General features: G+C 47.0%; 1 protein-coding gene across 6 annotated transcripts in view; it reads right to left on the bottom strand.

The window, feature by feature from the left end:
- Positions 1-13,372, bottom strand: part of LPP (LIM domain containing preferred translocation partner in lipoma) — a 444,094-nt gene that overhangs the window by 276,996 nt on the left and 153,726 nt on the right. The gene's annotated exons all lie outside the window — the stretch shown is intronic.

Genomic DNA, 13,372 nt, shown 5'->3' on the forward strand with positions numbered 1-13,372 from the left:
AAGCACTGGACACCAACCCTCTAATAATCAGGCTCCTTTCAGAGCCTTGAGTTGGACACGTGAAAACTGAGGCAAACAAACTCACTAGTTATTTATGTAATTCTTGGCTTTAAGCATCTAAATCACTTCTGAAAACCAGATTTTAGATGCTTTGGAAAATTTGACCCAGAAACATCTGTCCACTGGGGACTCCACCAAAACCAACCAATGCATTTCCACACAGGCCATCAAACAGCCATCCGATGTCAATGACTTTCAGTCATTATCTATCTAAGATGAATATGAACAATGGCAAGGCGGCAAAGGTCACATATTCCTTTACTAGTCCCCTGTGGCATCCACTCTCCCAGTACTGAAGGGGTTAATTAATTTTGCATCCATTGCGTGCCCTCACTTCAGCCCCCCCATACTCTTGTTTAGGTTAGGAGAATTCCACAAGGCAACAAAACCCAACAGGCTCTGGAGACTGGATTTGGAGAGGTTTCCTTTGATCAGCTAAAGCAGAAAGCATGGGAAGAATCAGCGCAGGAAGAAGACAGAGCCAGGGACAACATTCTCTGATCACCGTGGTGAGAAAACATCTCCAGCTGTGATCGGGGAGAGAAGCCAGTCTCTGGCAGGATTTGCAAAGAGAGCTGCTCTCCCACCACAGTTGCAATTGCATTCCAGCGGGGCTGGTGCGTGAGGGAAGTTCCAGCTCCCCAGAGAGGAGCACATTAATTGGTGAGAACTGTCCACTGAGCGGGGCTGGGTGAATGCTGCCAGGTGTACAAGCCCGTAGAGAGAAATCATTACTGAACTCCGCAGGGCTGCAGCGCTCTAACCACTGACACAGCTCTGCGGTCGCAGGCACAGAAATCTATTTGAATGTCTCTCACGGAGGGGTTTTCTTAAGCCAGGAGTGGCAGTCACAAATCACCTGTTGAAGGTCAGCAGCTAGAATCTGAAGAAAAACAGGCAGCTACCAGCTCCGCTGGAGACCAAACATCTCCTCACGGACTCCGCTGCAGAGCCCAGCTGCCGTACCACAGGCCCTGCGGACGCAGGCGCACGCTTGGGGCTGTGAAGCAAACGCTTCCATCACGTGCGCCTCACTTGGCTCTACGGAAGGTGTTCCAGCAGCATGGTGATACACTTGGACACATATTGAAGCCTGTCCTAACTTGGTCATCTAGAGTTCACTCTGCAGAATATATTTCTAAAGATTAGAAAAACAGGGACCAGGTGTGCCAAGCTTTAGGACCCTGGGTGGGGGGGATGCGGAGTTACTCTGCTGACTCACCGTGACAGGCAGAACAGCTGCGTCTCACTATTTCCCCCGAGAAGCATAAGAAGCAGAGTCCACCTAAGAGGCAATAGGTGATAGAGGGGGATTCCTAAAAATACAGCACTGAAAGAAGCCCAGGCTTGTCCTGTGTTTGGAAGTACAGTCCAGTCTCAGGGGTTTGCTGTTTGAGAATACACTCAAGTCTGTGGAAGGGGGTGAAGTTTTGCACCATACCTTATTGCATGTGTCTTTGCAGTGGTGGGCAATAAAAGGGGCACCGGCCTATTCACACCAGTGCCTTTCTAAAATTAATTTAATTAGAATTGTATTTGTTACTGCCACGGATTATTTATTCCAGACAGCAACAACTCCCTATGTGAGGAGTTAATTCCACGGAAAGACTGGTTGGTAAGGATAATCTTGTAGTCAAAGCACAGGATAGAGTTGGGGATCTGAGTTCTACCCCTGCTTCGACCATAAACCCCTGTGGGACCTGCACCAATCCATTTCACCGCTGTGCACCTCATTTTCCTCATCTTGGATCTAAACGTTCAGTCCACAGTTTCCGTCCTAGCCAAGGGCTCGCACCCAACTTAATTCACCCAACACAGAAACCACCCCCACTAAGAGGAGACCAACCACTGAGGGAGAAATAAAACGTCACAGGCCAGCTGGTGTCAAGTGCTGCCCCAGAGAAGTCAATGGTGCTGAGCACCTGGCGGGAACCAGGCAGCTCTAAAAGAAGACAGCAGAAGCGCCTCAGGGTGCCTCTGAACTGGACTCTGAATTTTATGCTCCCTAGTGGAGCTGCTGCGATGCAGCACCCAACACAATTCACACCAGCAACAACTCTCCGGTGGCAGAGCCCCAGCAAACCGAGTGACCACCGCCCAACCCTGCTGCTTGGTCTCATATTACCAGACGACAGCGTCATTCTGAAAGCAAGAAATGGGAAGGCCAAGTCCACCCGCAAGGCCAGAGAGGAAATTCCACTCACTGCTCCGCCCTGCCCTGCTACCTGCTGTTCCCAGCGCCAGGCTTTATGGAACCAAAACCAAGTTATCACCGAAACAAAGAAGATCCCCCTCCTCTTCCCATGTCCCCACAAGCTCCAGATCAAAGTGACCAAACCACGCTAACAGCCTGGGGGCAAAGAAGGGACAGCCATGAAGCCCCTCAAACCGGAGGGCCAGAGGAATAATCATGCCGCACTGCACCCAGCAAGCACTGTTGAAGGTGCCCTGGAATTTAGGTCCAACTGGGCTGGGCGGGGAATGCCCAGCATGTACATGGCATCTGAAAGATGGCACATCACACAGCACAGCGCCCCCTAGCACCACACTGGGGCATTATCTCACTACAGACTCCGCAACAAGTGTGCCTACAAAGCTGTTCAAGCTACATCCTGCAACTCCTGGTTGGTCTCCCACCCACACAGTGACATGGCCCAGGGAGCCTGTGCCACCTGAGAGATTCGCAACACCAGGTAGCCTGGGCTGAAGGGCCAAATTAGTAATGCCAATCTCAGCAGCAGCAATGCAGTGCAGCGACAGAACCTTGCAATTAATGAGACGAGAACATATTAATGGCCAATTTGGGAGCATAGCAACCGCACTGCTGTATCTGAGCCGGCGCCTGACCCTGGCTCTCCTATTCTCTAAAGCATTTTTTCTGATACTTTTATTATTTCCCCTTTAGTCTTTTCTGTTCCTCCTTTGTCTCTCGCTCATCTTCTCCTGTGTATTTTGTTCTCTCTTCTCTCTATCTGTGCCCGTTAAGATGTCCCAAACAAGTTCCCTTTTCCCTTACATGTCCCCAGCCCTGTTTCCCTGACACAAGCAAAATTCATCCACTCACGTTGCAAGTCTCACAAAATACAAAAAGGAAAATGACTGACAATTTTTTTTAAGCAGGTAAAGACAAACTTTGCTTTTTTAAATGCAGATGTTAGTGTGACTGGTTAGATGGGCAACAAGAGGACAGGTGCAGTGCAGGATAAGCAGACAGCTCCAGCTCTCGCTCAGTGCTTCTCAATCTTGACCTATAAAACTTCTACTAGTCCAGGCACAGACCCTACGTGAACACTGTAGACGCACCACAATCCTACTCTGCCACACCCCTGTCAATGATGTCGACCACGCAGCCATTTCACAATGGAGACCAAAAACCAAAAAGGCACCACTTGGGTTTATAACTTAATGCTGATAATGTAAACCCCAGCAAATCCATAACCCTATCCAAATCTGAGTTGGATCAGCTCATTAAGCCCACCAACGCATCTCATGAACATGAAACTAGGCCCTACATTCAGCTCAGACCTTCTCACACCTACCCACCAGATTTGATTTTTTCCCAGGAAGTGATAATATACACCCCAGAGAATGTGAGATTAGCATCAATGTCTAACTATGAGGTTAGCAATTCATGCTTCCTACAGATGCATCTCCAAACACTTCACTGAATTAGTAATAGTTACAGAAGTGATTTTTTTTTGCCTGCTGTAGTTTTATGCAAACTGCATGTTTTTTAATAGCTCACTACTAGGTACAGGACTTCACAAGGGGATGAAGAAGAAATCAGTGGTGAAGGAAGTGAGACACTAAGAGAAGGAGAGAGAGGGGGCCCGGTGTACGACAGGAGGGAGGAGGTTACAGGGGCAGAGGGAGGCAAGGCACTGGAACGGGGGAATGGGGCAAAAGGAGCATCAGGATGGATGGCGTGGCAGAGCGGGAGCAGTGGCATGACAGCAGACATGCAGGCAGACGGACAGCTGTGGAGAGCTGAGGCAGCGAGGGCAGGGAGCACGGACCTGATGTTGGAGACAGGAAATCAGCGAAGGGATTCAAAGAGGGGGTGACAGGGTAGAAATGGAAAGGAAGGATGTTGACAATCATTATTGTCCGTGCCACACCCCAGGCAGCTTTACACACTCCTAAAGTGAAATACGTCGTGTTCCTCCTTCCAGGCTACCGTCATTTTCAGTGAACCACCATCAGACTCGCTGTGAAGTCCTGTGGCTCTCCACTACACGTCCGCCACCCGGGGAAAACTAATGGCTCTCAAGCACCCTCGGCCTCTCGCTGTCTGAGACCGTTATTGCTAACCCACACGGGACGACTTCATGGATTGAGGGTCTGCTGCTGCTACCACTAAGGTCAACGGCTGGATCGAAAGCTCGTACTGAAAAGCAAAGCTGCAGATTACATCTCCTGCATCCCCGTCAATTCTTCGCCAAGAAAATCATTCCGGATTTGTCAGCCAGTTTCCCTCCAATGAGTCCCTCCTGACAAACCTGAATAAACCAATCCATCCCAAACTTGCCACGTTCTGTCTCCAATTATCCCCCCAACAGCGAGACCCTAACCCCTCTGACTCCTTCCACAGACTCCCCCTTGGCCAGCATTTCAAGTACAAACTCGTTGCTCCCACATTCGGTGCACTACAAAATCCTGTCTCAGCCTGTATCTACCTTCCTCCTATCTCACGCATGCACAGGCCCACCATTCTGACAACAATGCTCCAATTATTTCCTTCTAGGCTCCTAACTCTGTACCTTCTCCCATGGCGTTCTCCATCCATGGAACCCCCCCTCAGTAATGCCAGTTTCCCAAACCGCTACCTTCTCCTCAATCAATTCCCTCCTAAAACCCTGAATCTTCCATTGATTCTAAGGCCAGATGAGACCATTATGAGCATTTACACTTTGGTAAAGCAGGCCATAAAATCTCACCCAGTAATTTTTGCATCAAGCCCATAACTTGTGTTTAACTTCAGATAAAGATTTGACTTATTACAATGGAGAATCCACCACACCGCTAGGTAAGTTCATCCAACAGTTAATTACCCTCACTGACAAAAGTACACCTTGTTTCTAGTCTGAATTTGTCTAGCTTCACCTTCCAACCACTGGATCTCGTTATGCCTTTTTCAGCTCAATTATTTAAAGCGCTGTCTATTATCAGAAATCTCTTCTCCACGTAGGTATTTGTAGACTACAATCAAAGCACCTCAAACTTCCCTGGGATAAATTAAATAAACTGAGCTTCTTTAGTCTCTCACTCCACGGCAGGCTTTCCTGACCTTGAATTATTCTTGTAGCTCTTTGCTGAAACCTTTTCTAATTTTTCAACTTCCTTTCTGTAGTGTGGACACTGGAACCCAACACAGTATTCCAGGACTGGTCACTTAAAATTAAACGGGAAAAACGGTCAAGTACATTGCAAGCGAAAAAATACTGCCAATAAGGTGCTGCTTTGTTACAGGGCCAGCTGCCTCTTGAGTGCCCCCTCAGAAGTCTGTCTGTCACTCTGAGACAACCTGCCTCTGTCTCTTTGGGGACTTCTTAAAAAACTGCACACCCCCAGTCCAAGGGTAATTTAAAACATTCTCCTCTTGGGGTTCAGTTTATTTAGTTTTTCTACAGTCTGGCCCTCCAGGGCCCACCCCCAGTCCAGCATCTGTCTCTCTTCCCCTAAGGTAGGGAGTCCTCAACTCTCCTTCCCGGGGCTGGGTCCCAATTCAGTCACCACTCCCAGGCTTCACCTGGCTGAAGCTCAGCCTTCTGGCTCTAACTTGCAAACTCCCCTGGTGTCAGGGTCCTCCTCCTGCCTTAGCAGGCGACTACTCCCAGCCCGCCTAGCTGGGGCAAGTTCCCCTGGTCTCAGGGTCTTCCCTAAAGGAGCCTTTCCGCAGTCTCTGCTACAGCTTTCCCCTTCTCCCTGCAGGTTCCCGCTGCTCCTTGAGGTGGAATAACTTCTGGTGGGCCTCTTCAGCAATCAGGGTTGGCTAGCTCCAGGCCCCTCAGAGCCTTAAGGGGCAAGTCACCTGTAACAGCACTCTGTGAAGCTTGGTTGCCCTTACCTTGAAGCATTCGGTATCAGGCCACTGCTGAAGGTGGGGAAGTCAGACTGGATGGGCCAATGGTCTGATCCAATATGGCACTAACCTTAAGTACCAACGATCAGTAACATTAAGAGGAATGTGCAGAATCAAGCTGTATAGATAAGGAAACTAATTGGCTCCTGTCCTGTCATTCAGACAATCTTAAAGCCATAATTCAGAGAATTCTAGCTATAAAAGAATGTAGCACAACAGGGACCTGGAATTCATCAATCCCAAAACGAGACCACATTATCTCCAAATGTCAGCCCAGGTATATCAAAGAGCATAACACTAAACAACAACAAAAGCCTGGCAAAGTCTGTTTTGCTTTTAATTACTGGATGCCATTCAGCGCTGAAAGAAAGCAAAGGGCTAACATGAAGAGGATCCAAACTCAATTTACCCTCAGATCAGATAAGCAATGGAAGGCTAGAGTACCAATTTGCCTCCACTCGAAAACGTCAGCGGGTTCGTCTCCAATGGAATTGAGACAGACTGACTCTTCCGTAACGAGACTCTACCCAAATAAATCTTAATTTCACCTTTCCTTTTGCAACACAGTCCAAATGCTCCTCGGGAGTTGCTGGAGCTGTGGGGGTGTAACAGAACGAAGGATTTGTCCTTATAGTACGTAAACTGTTTATGGAAGCCATGGGTGGCAGCTCATGGGGAGAAATGTTTTGTTTAAACCAATGTGTATTTCTAGACAGCCAGCTCCATCCTTCATCTAGACTCTCATCTCCTTCTATGCCTGTGCCTCTAATTACCACTCCGTCCTTAAAATCCACCAACACCACGGAAGTGGAACCTCCCGTCAGCTGACTTATCACAGGGCTTGATACAGAGCTGTAATTTTCCGTACAAGTACAAGGCTTTCTTTGGACTATGTGTGTATAACTTACACTGTAAGCTCCCGCAGGCAGGGACTGCCTTACTGGTAAACTCCAGGTGCAGCCAGAAAACCCCACTGTGGTTTGGCTCTGCTAGCAACCAGGGATGGAGTCCTGCAAAGATATGGCCCTGCTGGGTGAACTAACACTCCAAGCGTCCCCACTCCCCTGTTCACCTAAGTGCCCGCAGCCACGTCGCTGTTGCCCTACGGGCAGGTGCACCAGCGCAGCAGGGGTCACCCACACACCCTTCCCAACCCTCGTGCAACACAACTACACAGGAAGAGGCATATTCTGCCCTTACTCCCTCTTCCAGATCATTCACGGAAACAAGTCCTAGCGTCGAGTCACATGGACGCCTCTCCCAACTCAATACGGTGCCATGTATGGTTACCCTGTATGTACAGGCTTGTAGCCTGTTAGTCCATAGGACGGGGTTCCTGTTGAAGCCAAACTGAGTTTGTTTTTCATCTGAGAGGCCAAGGGAGACTAGATCTAAATCCAACTCTCTACTTGGTCCCCCTCATCCACTAATTCTGCCAAATGCAGAAATCAAGACTGACCAGGGAGATTTGTTCTTTATAAATGCTCAAAGCTGCTTATTTCTCCTGGCCCCATTCCCCTCCAGACATTAAGTGAGTTTATTTCTCCACTTGTAGCCAGCAAACTCTAGGAGTGGGGCTTTTACATTTCTCATGGCCGCCAAACAGGGATATGAGGTCAAAATTCCAGTCTCATCTGGGGGCTTTAACCAACCCTCGGAAGTGCTGTGGTTACTTAGAAAAGCACCTCAAGCTCTCCTGTGATAGATTTACCATAAGGTATTTCCCCTCATCAATTTCACATCAGTAGCTGCCATTTGAAAAGCCAAACCGTGATTGCTTTTGACTCCTTAATCAATGTTGAACTGCACAATAAACCATCACTGATTTTTTTCTGTTTTAAAATGTAGAGGATCCCAGTTAAAAAGTAATTAGACTATGCAGGGTTCCATGTTTAATCCTCTCTCAATAATTTCCAGGTCAAGTTTGCAGAGCTAACAAGTCAAGAAACTTCCCCCTGTCCAATGATATGGGTTCTCTGTGCTCCTCACACATCTTAGCAGCAACAAGGATTCTGCAAGGAGAACTTTGATGGTTTGGATAACAACACACAAGACTAAATCAAGCTGGTTCAGCCTCCAGTACCTGGACTGGGTCTGTAGACCTAACATGAGTCCAAGTGACTCCAAGACACACTGCATATCTCTCCCCTGCAGCTGGGAGTAAGCCTGCGTAGACACTCACGCTAGCCCACGGAAGGAAGCAGTGTGGACACTGCGGCTCACTCAGCAGCTCGGTTTCTCAAGCTCTCCTGACTGACCGGGTCTACGCTCAGGTGGCTAGCCCGAGCGTGCACCAGAGCTGCAACGTCCACACTGCTTTTTTTGTGCACTATGTCGAACCTCGCTAGCGTGAATCTGTCTGCCAGCCGCGGTGTAAACATACCAGATGAGCTGGATAAGAAGGTGCTGGTTTTGCAGCCACTTTTTTGAGTGCACATGAACTTTAACACATACTTACTCCTAGACCCCTTGCTAGTTCAGAGACACCTTTATAGGAACCATCGCCAGCGCTAAGAGACACCAAATCTCAAAGCCGTCTGACAACAGATTTGTTACCAAGGGGGACACGATTTTCATTTCCCCAAACCCCAGTCCCACAATACAAAGCAAAAGGAAAGTCCTCGATGTGATCAAAAGTCCATTCCTTATTCAGGCCACTGAAGCCCATTGCCAGTGTCAGCAAAGCGGAGGCCACAGCCACAGGGACAAATGTGTTTTTTTCAGATGCAACAAATGCAAAATACAGCCTCGTGGCAAAGACCTCCATGCTGCTTTGTTATATCGGGAAGATGGCTCTTTAAATAAAGATCTTCTGTTGCAGAAGTGTAGGAAAATGAGCAAAGATGAATACATGTTTCAGAAAAAGGACCAGGATGCCACAGGTCAGGTGTAAACCCCCTGGGTCCTTTATTATTTTTATTTAATACAGACCACAGGTTCCACTACTACCGTGACTACAATCTGGTGACTAAAGCACAGGCCTGGGAGTTGAGCTCCGGACTCTTTCCTGGCTCTGCAGCTAGCTTTCTGTGTTACCTTGGGCAAGCCGACTCCCCGTTCACCTGAGTCTGTCCATCTGTATCTTGGGGATAACAACACTTGTGTGGGTTTTTAAGCTAACCAGTTCAGGAATGGTAGTACAGCACTTTCAGATCCTCTGATGGTCAGTGCCGTAGAGACACGCTGTATTATGAAACGTCAGATAGCTGGACCAAGTTACATATGTTCTTGTCCCCTTTAGTAGCTCAACATAAATTTGTTAGTCTCTAAGGTGCCACAAGTACTCCTGTTCTTTTTGCGGATACAGACTAACACGGTTGCTATTCTGAAACCTTTCATTATGTAGCTCGGGTCTTGAATAATGAAGTAATGCAGGTGGGTGCCATCTATATACTCTTCTAAAAACTAGTTATGAGCTAGATAGGTTCACAGAACGGCAACGAAATAACTGCTACGCTGGTCCAAAGACGCGAGTCCCTTGTTGTGGGATATGCTGCAAAGTTCATCATTTTCACCACACCTTTTCAAAATGGGAGTGGGAGGAGGACGTTGTATGCATGGGGAATAGGAAGACAGATTTGAGCACGGTGAGCTGTCTGGTTTGCTAACAGAGGCTATATTGAATTGTAATATTGCATTTTAGTTAGGTCTGGTTCTTAGCTGTGTTCTGTTTTTAAGTTACATCTATGGCACGAGAGCACACAGCTAGTATGCGTAAAACTAAATAAAGGAATTAATTGCTCAGCACAAAGATAGCTGCCATATATTAATATGTGGGGGTTGGCTTTGATCCATCAGTAGTGTCTGCAAAGCATAGAGATGTCTCAGTGCTCTCTACAGATACAGTATTTATTCTTCAAAAATAATACATTTACCAGGACCTGACAGTCCTTTCAATCCCAAAGATCTGTAACTGCTTCATGAACATATGTGCAGGAACCCCACTGCCAGCAAAATGGGATCACCTGTGGGGCAGACAATTACTGCCAATTTTTCAAAATTAGCCCCTGATTTCAAGTGTCCAGCTTGAGACCTGTTCAGGCCTGAGGTGCACAAGTCCCGGGCATCTGCTGCTGTGACCAGAGCTGTGGGCAGGATCTGCGCAAAGCCGGCCCTGAGTCAGACATCCAGAAATCAGTGGTCGCTTTTGAAAATGTCACCCATGGCACAGTAGGATAACTAGGGGGGACAGGGGCAAGACAGAACCTTTTGGGTCAGAATACTGGGTGTACAAAGTACTGAGAAATCTTTAGTATGTACTCAAATTGAACAGGGTCTCAGTTCTTGAGGTTGCCTCAAGAAAACTCGTGCAGACCAATCCACCTCAGACATATAAAGGGCAAAGGTGGCCCAGCCAAGAATCAAAACCTGTGACTTCAGAGAGTCAAGGTGTTTCGAGGCCGATGTATAGACCACTTTAGCCACTGCCTCTTATTTATGCTTTGCAAAGGGACACTGTTGAGTTAGTCAGAGAGCTAGCCCCCAAAAATTAATTAAACATTTTCAAAGCCATTGCTGTCCTGCAAGTTACAGAAAGGAATGATTTCCTGTTCGCTTGAATTTTTATCAAAAATTGTCAGATTTTGAAACTGTCCTTTTTTGTTTCTCCTCTTCCATTCATTTCCTCCCTCATATCCTTTTTCCCTTTTGCCACTGAAAAAGAAGGGAGCACAGAGCACACCTACACAATTAAAAAGTGGCTAATTTTTTTTTCATTTGTATCAAAAATGTAACATTTCCAAAAAAGAAAAATTCTGAGTTTGAAAAATGTCCATTTTTCAACAACAAAATGTTCAAAAAAAGGTCACCTGCTGCAGTTAGCTGATGTAGAAAGAAACTTACTCCTCAGGCAGGGGACTTTTCCAGAGATGCTATAAAGAAGTCTCACTTTCTTCATTATTCTTTACACCCACTTTTTTTTTATGCTGAAAAAATAATTGAACTGCCAACGCCAAGTCAAAAGCCTCAGATCAGCTGGGGGCTGGCAGTCCAATCAAAGCAGAGGTCTGGGTTATCCTTTTGTTTTTACAGGCAATTCAAATAATAAGGGGGATATTTCCAGGCTCTCTCTATCAGGCTCCCTCTAGATGGCAGTAAATAAGACTTCCCAAAAGGGAACCACTGCCAAAGGCAGGCCAACTTTTTAAGGCTAAAAGAAAAGGAGTACTTGTGGCACCTTAGAGACTAACCAATTTATCTGAGCATCCGGATGCATCTGATGAAGTGAGCTGTAGCTCACGAAAGCTTATGCTCAAATAAATTGGTTAGTCTCTAAGGTGCCATAAGTACTCCTTTTCTTTTTGCGAATACAGACTAACACGGCTGTTACTCTGAAACCTGTTTTTAAGGCTAGCAACCTCAGTGCGATTCCTTACTGCTGTCATGTTGCCAGGGACTAGCTTTAGTCTGAACTGATAGCCAACTGGGCCGACCAGTCCTCTAGATTCTGCTCCTACAGTTCATTGCTCTGCTCGGCTTCCTATTGCTGCTACGAGCTAGTAGCTCAAAATGGTGCAGTGAAGTTGCTTAATCAAGCACAAAGAAAAACACGTGCACGTGTCACTGTGGTGCTGCATCATTTGCACATTGAACAGATATAGGGGAAAGAGAATAATTAGAGAAACCAGAGGCCACTCACATGGATCAATACTTCCAGGCACCCCTTTTTGGTATGTCATCTCACTCATACTTGTGGTTTCAACATATGATTTGCATTAGGTCCCCTGCCTGCCATTTGATGGCTCTGCTTAACAGATGTGAATTTATTTAGTCACAGAGCCCGCTCTTTTGACTCTCTTTGTAGAACAGATGGGCTTTTTTTTTTCTCCCTTCAGCGACATTCAAATAATAATCAAACTCTCCACACAGGTTTGCCTAAGTATTGCATACGAGAAGGAACACACAAACAGAGACACGATCTCGCAATAACTCTTATTAGCAGTCGGGTCACACCATCAGCATAAGCAACCTGATGTGACAGCAGCTGATCGAGAACTACAGTCTATGGTACTAGTTAACTCAGTCTACATTAATAGGCTACAGAGTTGCATACATCGCTGGTTTGGTTATTACTCAGAGAATCAAGTTGTTAACATCCGACGGCTAGATGGTAGCATAGGCAGGGGACAGGGCACAGAGGTGGGGAATTTCACCAAGGGCAAGTCATGCCTGACCAACCTGATTGCCTTCTATGAGGAGATAATTGGCTCTGTGGACATGGGGAAAACTGTGCACGCGATATACCTTGACTTTAGCAAAGCTTTTGATATGGTCTCCCACAGTATACTTGCCAGCAAGTTAACGAAGTATGGATTGGATGAATGGACTATAAGATAGTTAGAAAGCTGGCTAGACTGTTGGGCTCAATGGGTAGTGATCAACGGCTCGATGTCTAGTTGGCAGGCGGTATCAAGCGAAGTGCCCCAGGGGTCGGTTTTGTTCAACATCTTCATTAATGATCTGGATGATGGGATGGATTTCACCCTCAGCAAGTTCGCAGGTGACACTAAGCTGTGGGGAGAGGTAGATATGCTGGAGGGTAGGGATAGGGTCCAGAGTGATCTAGACAAATTGGAGGATTGGGCCAAAAGAAATCTGATGAGGTTCAACAAGGACAAATGCAGTGTCCTGCACTTAGGACGGAAGAATCCCATGTACCGCTACAGACTGGGGACTGACCGGCTAAGCGACAGTTCTGCAGAAAAGGACCTGGGGATTACAGTGAATGAGTAGCTGGATATGAGTCAGCAGCATGCTCTTGTTGCCAAGAAGGGAAACAGCATATTGGGCTGCATTAGTAGGAGCACTGCCAGAAATCTAGGAAAGTAATTATTCCCCCCGATTCAACACTGGTGAGGCCACATCCGGAGTACTGTGTCCAGTTTTGGGGCCCCCAGGACAGAAAGGATGTGGACAAATTTGAGACAGTCCAGCGGAGGACAATGAAAATGATTAGGGGGCTGGGGCACATGACTTATGAGGCGAGACTGAGGGAACTGGGTTTATTTAGTTTTCAGAGAGAAGAATGAGGGGGGATTTGATAGCAGCCTTCAACTACCTGAAAGGGGGTTCCAAAGAGGATGGAGTTCAGCTGTTCTCAGTGGTAGCAGATGACAGAACAAGGAGCAATGGTCTCAAGTTGCAGTAGGGGAGGTCTAGGTTGGATATTAGGAAAATCTTTTTCATTAGGAGGGTGAAGCAGCACTGGAATGGGTTACCTAGGGAGGTGGT

Source organism: Caretta caretta, chromosome 9, assembly GCF_965140235.1.
Source record: "Caretta caretta isolate rCarCar2 chromosome 9, rCarCar1.hap1, whole genome shotgun sequence".
NCBI lineage: Eukaryota > Metazoa > Chordata > Testudines > Cheloniidae > Caretta > Caretta caretta.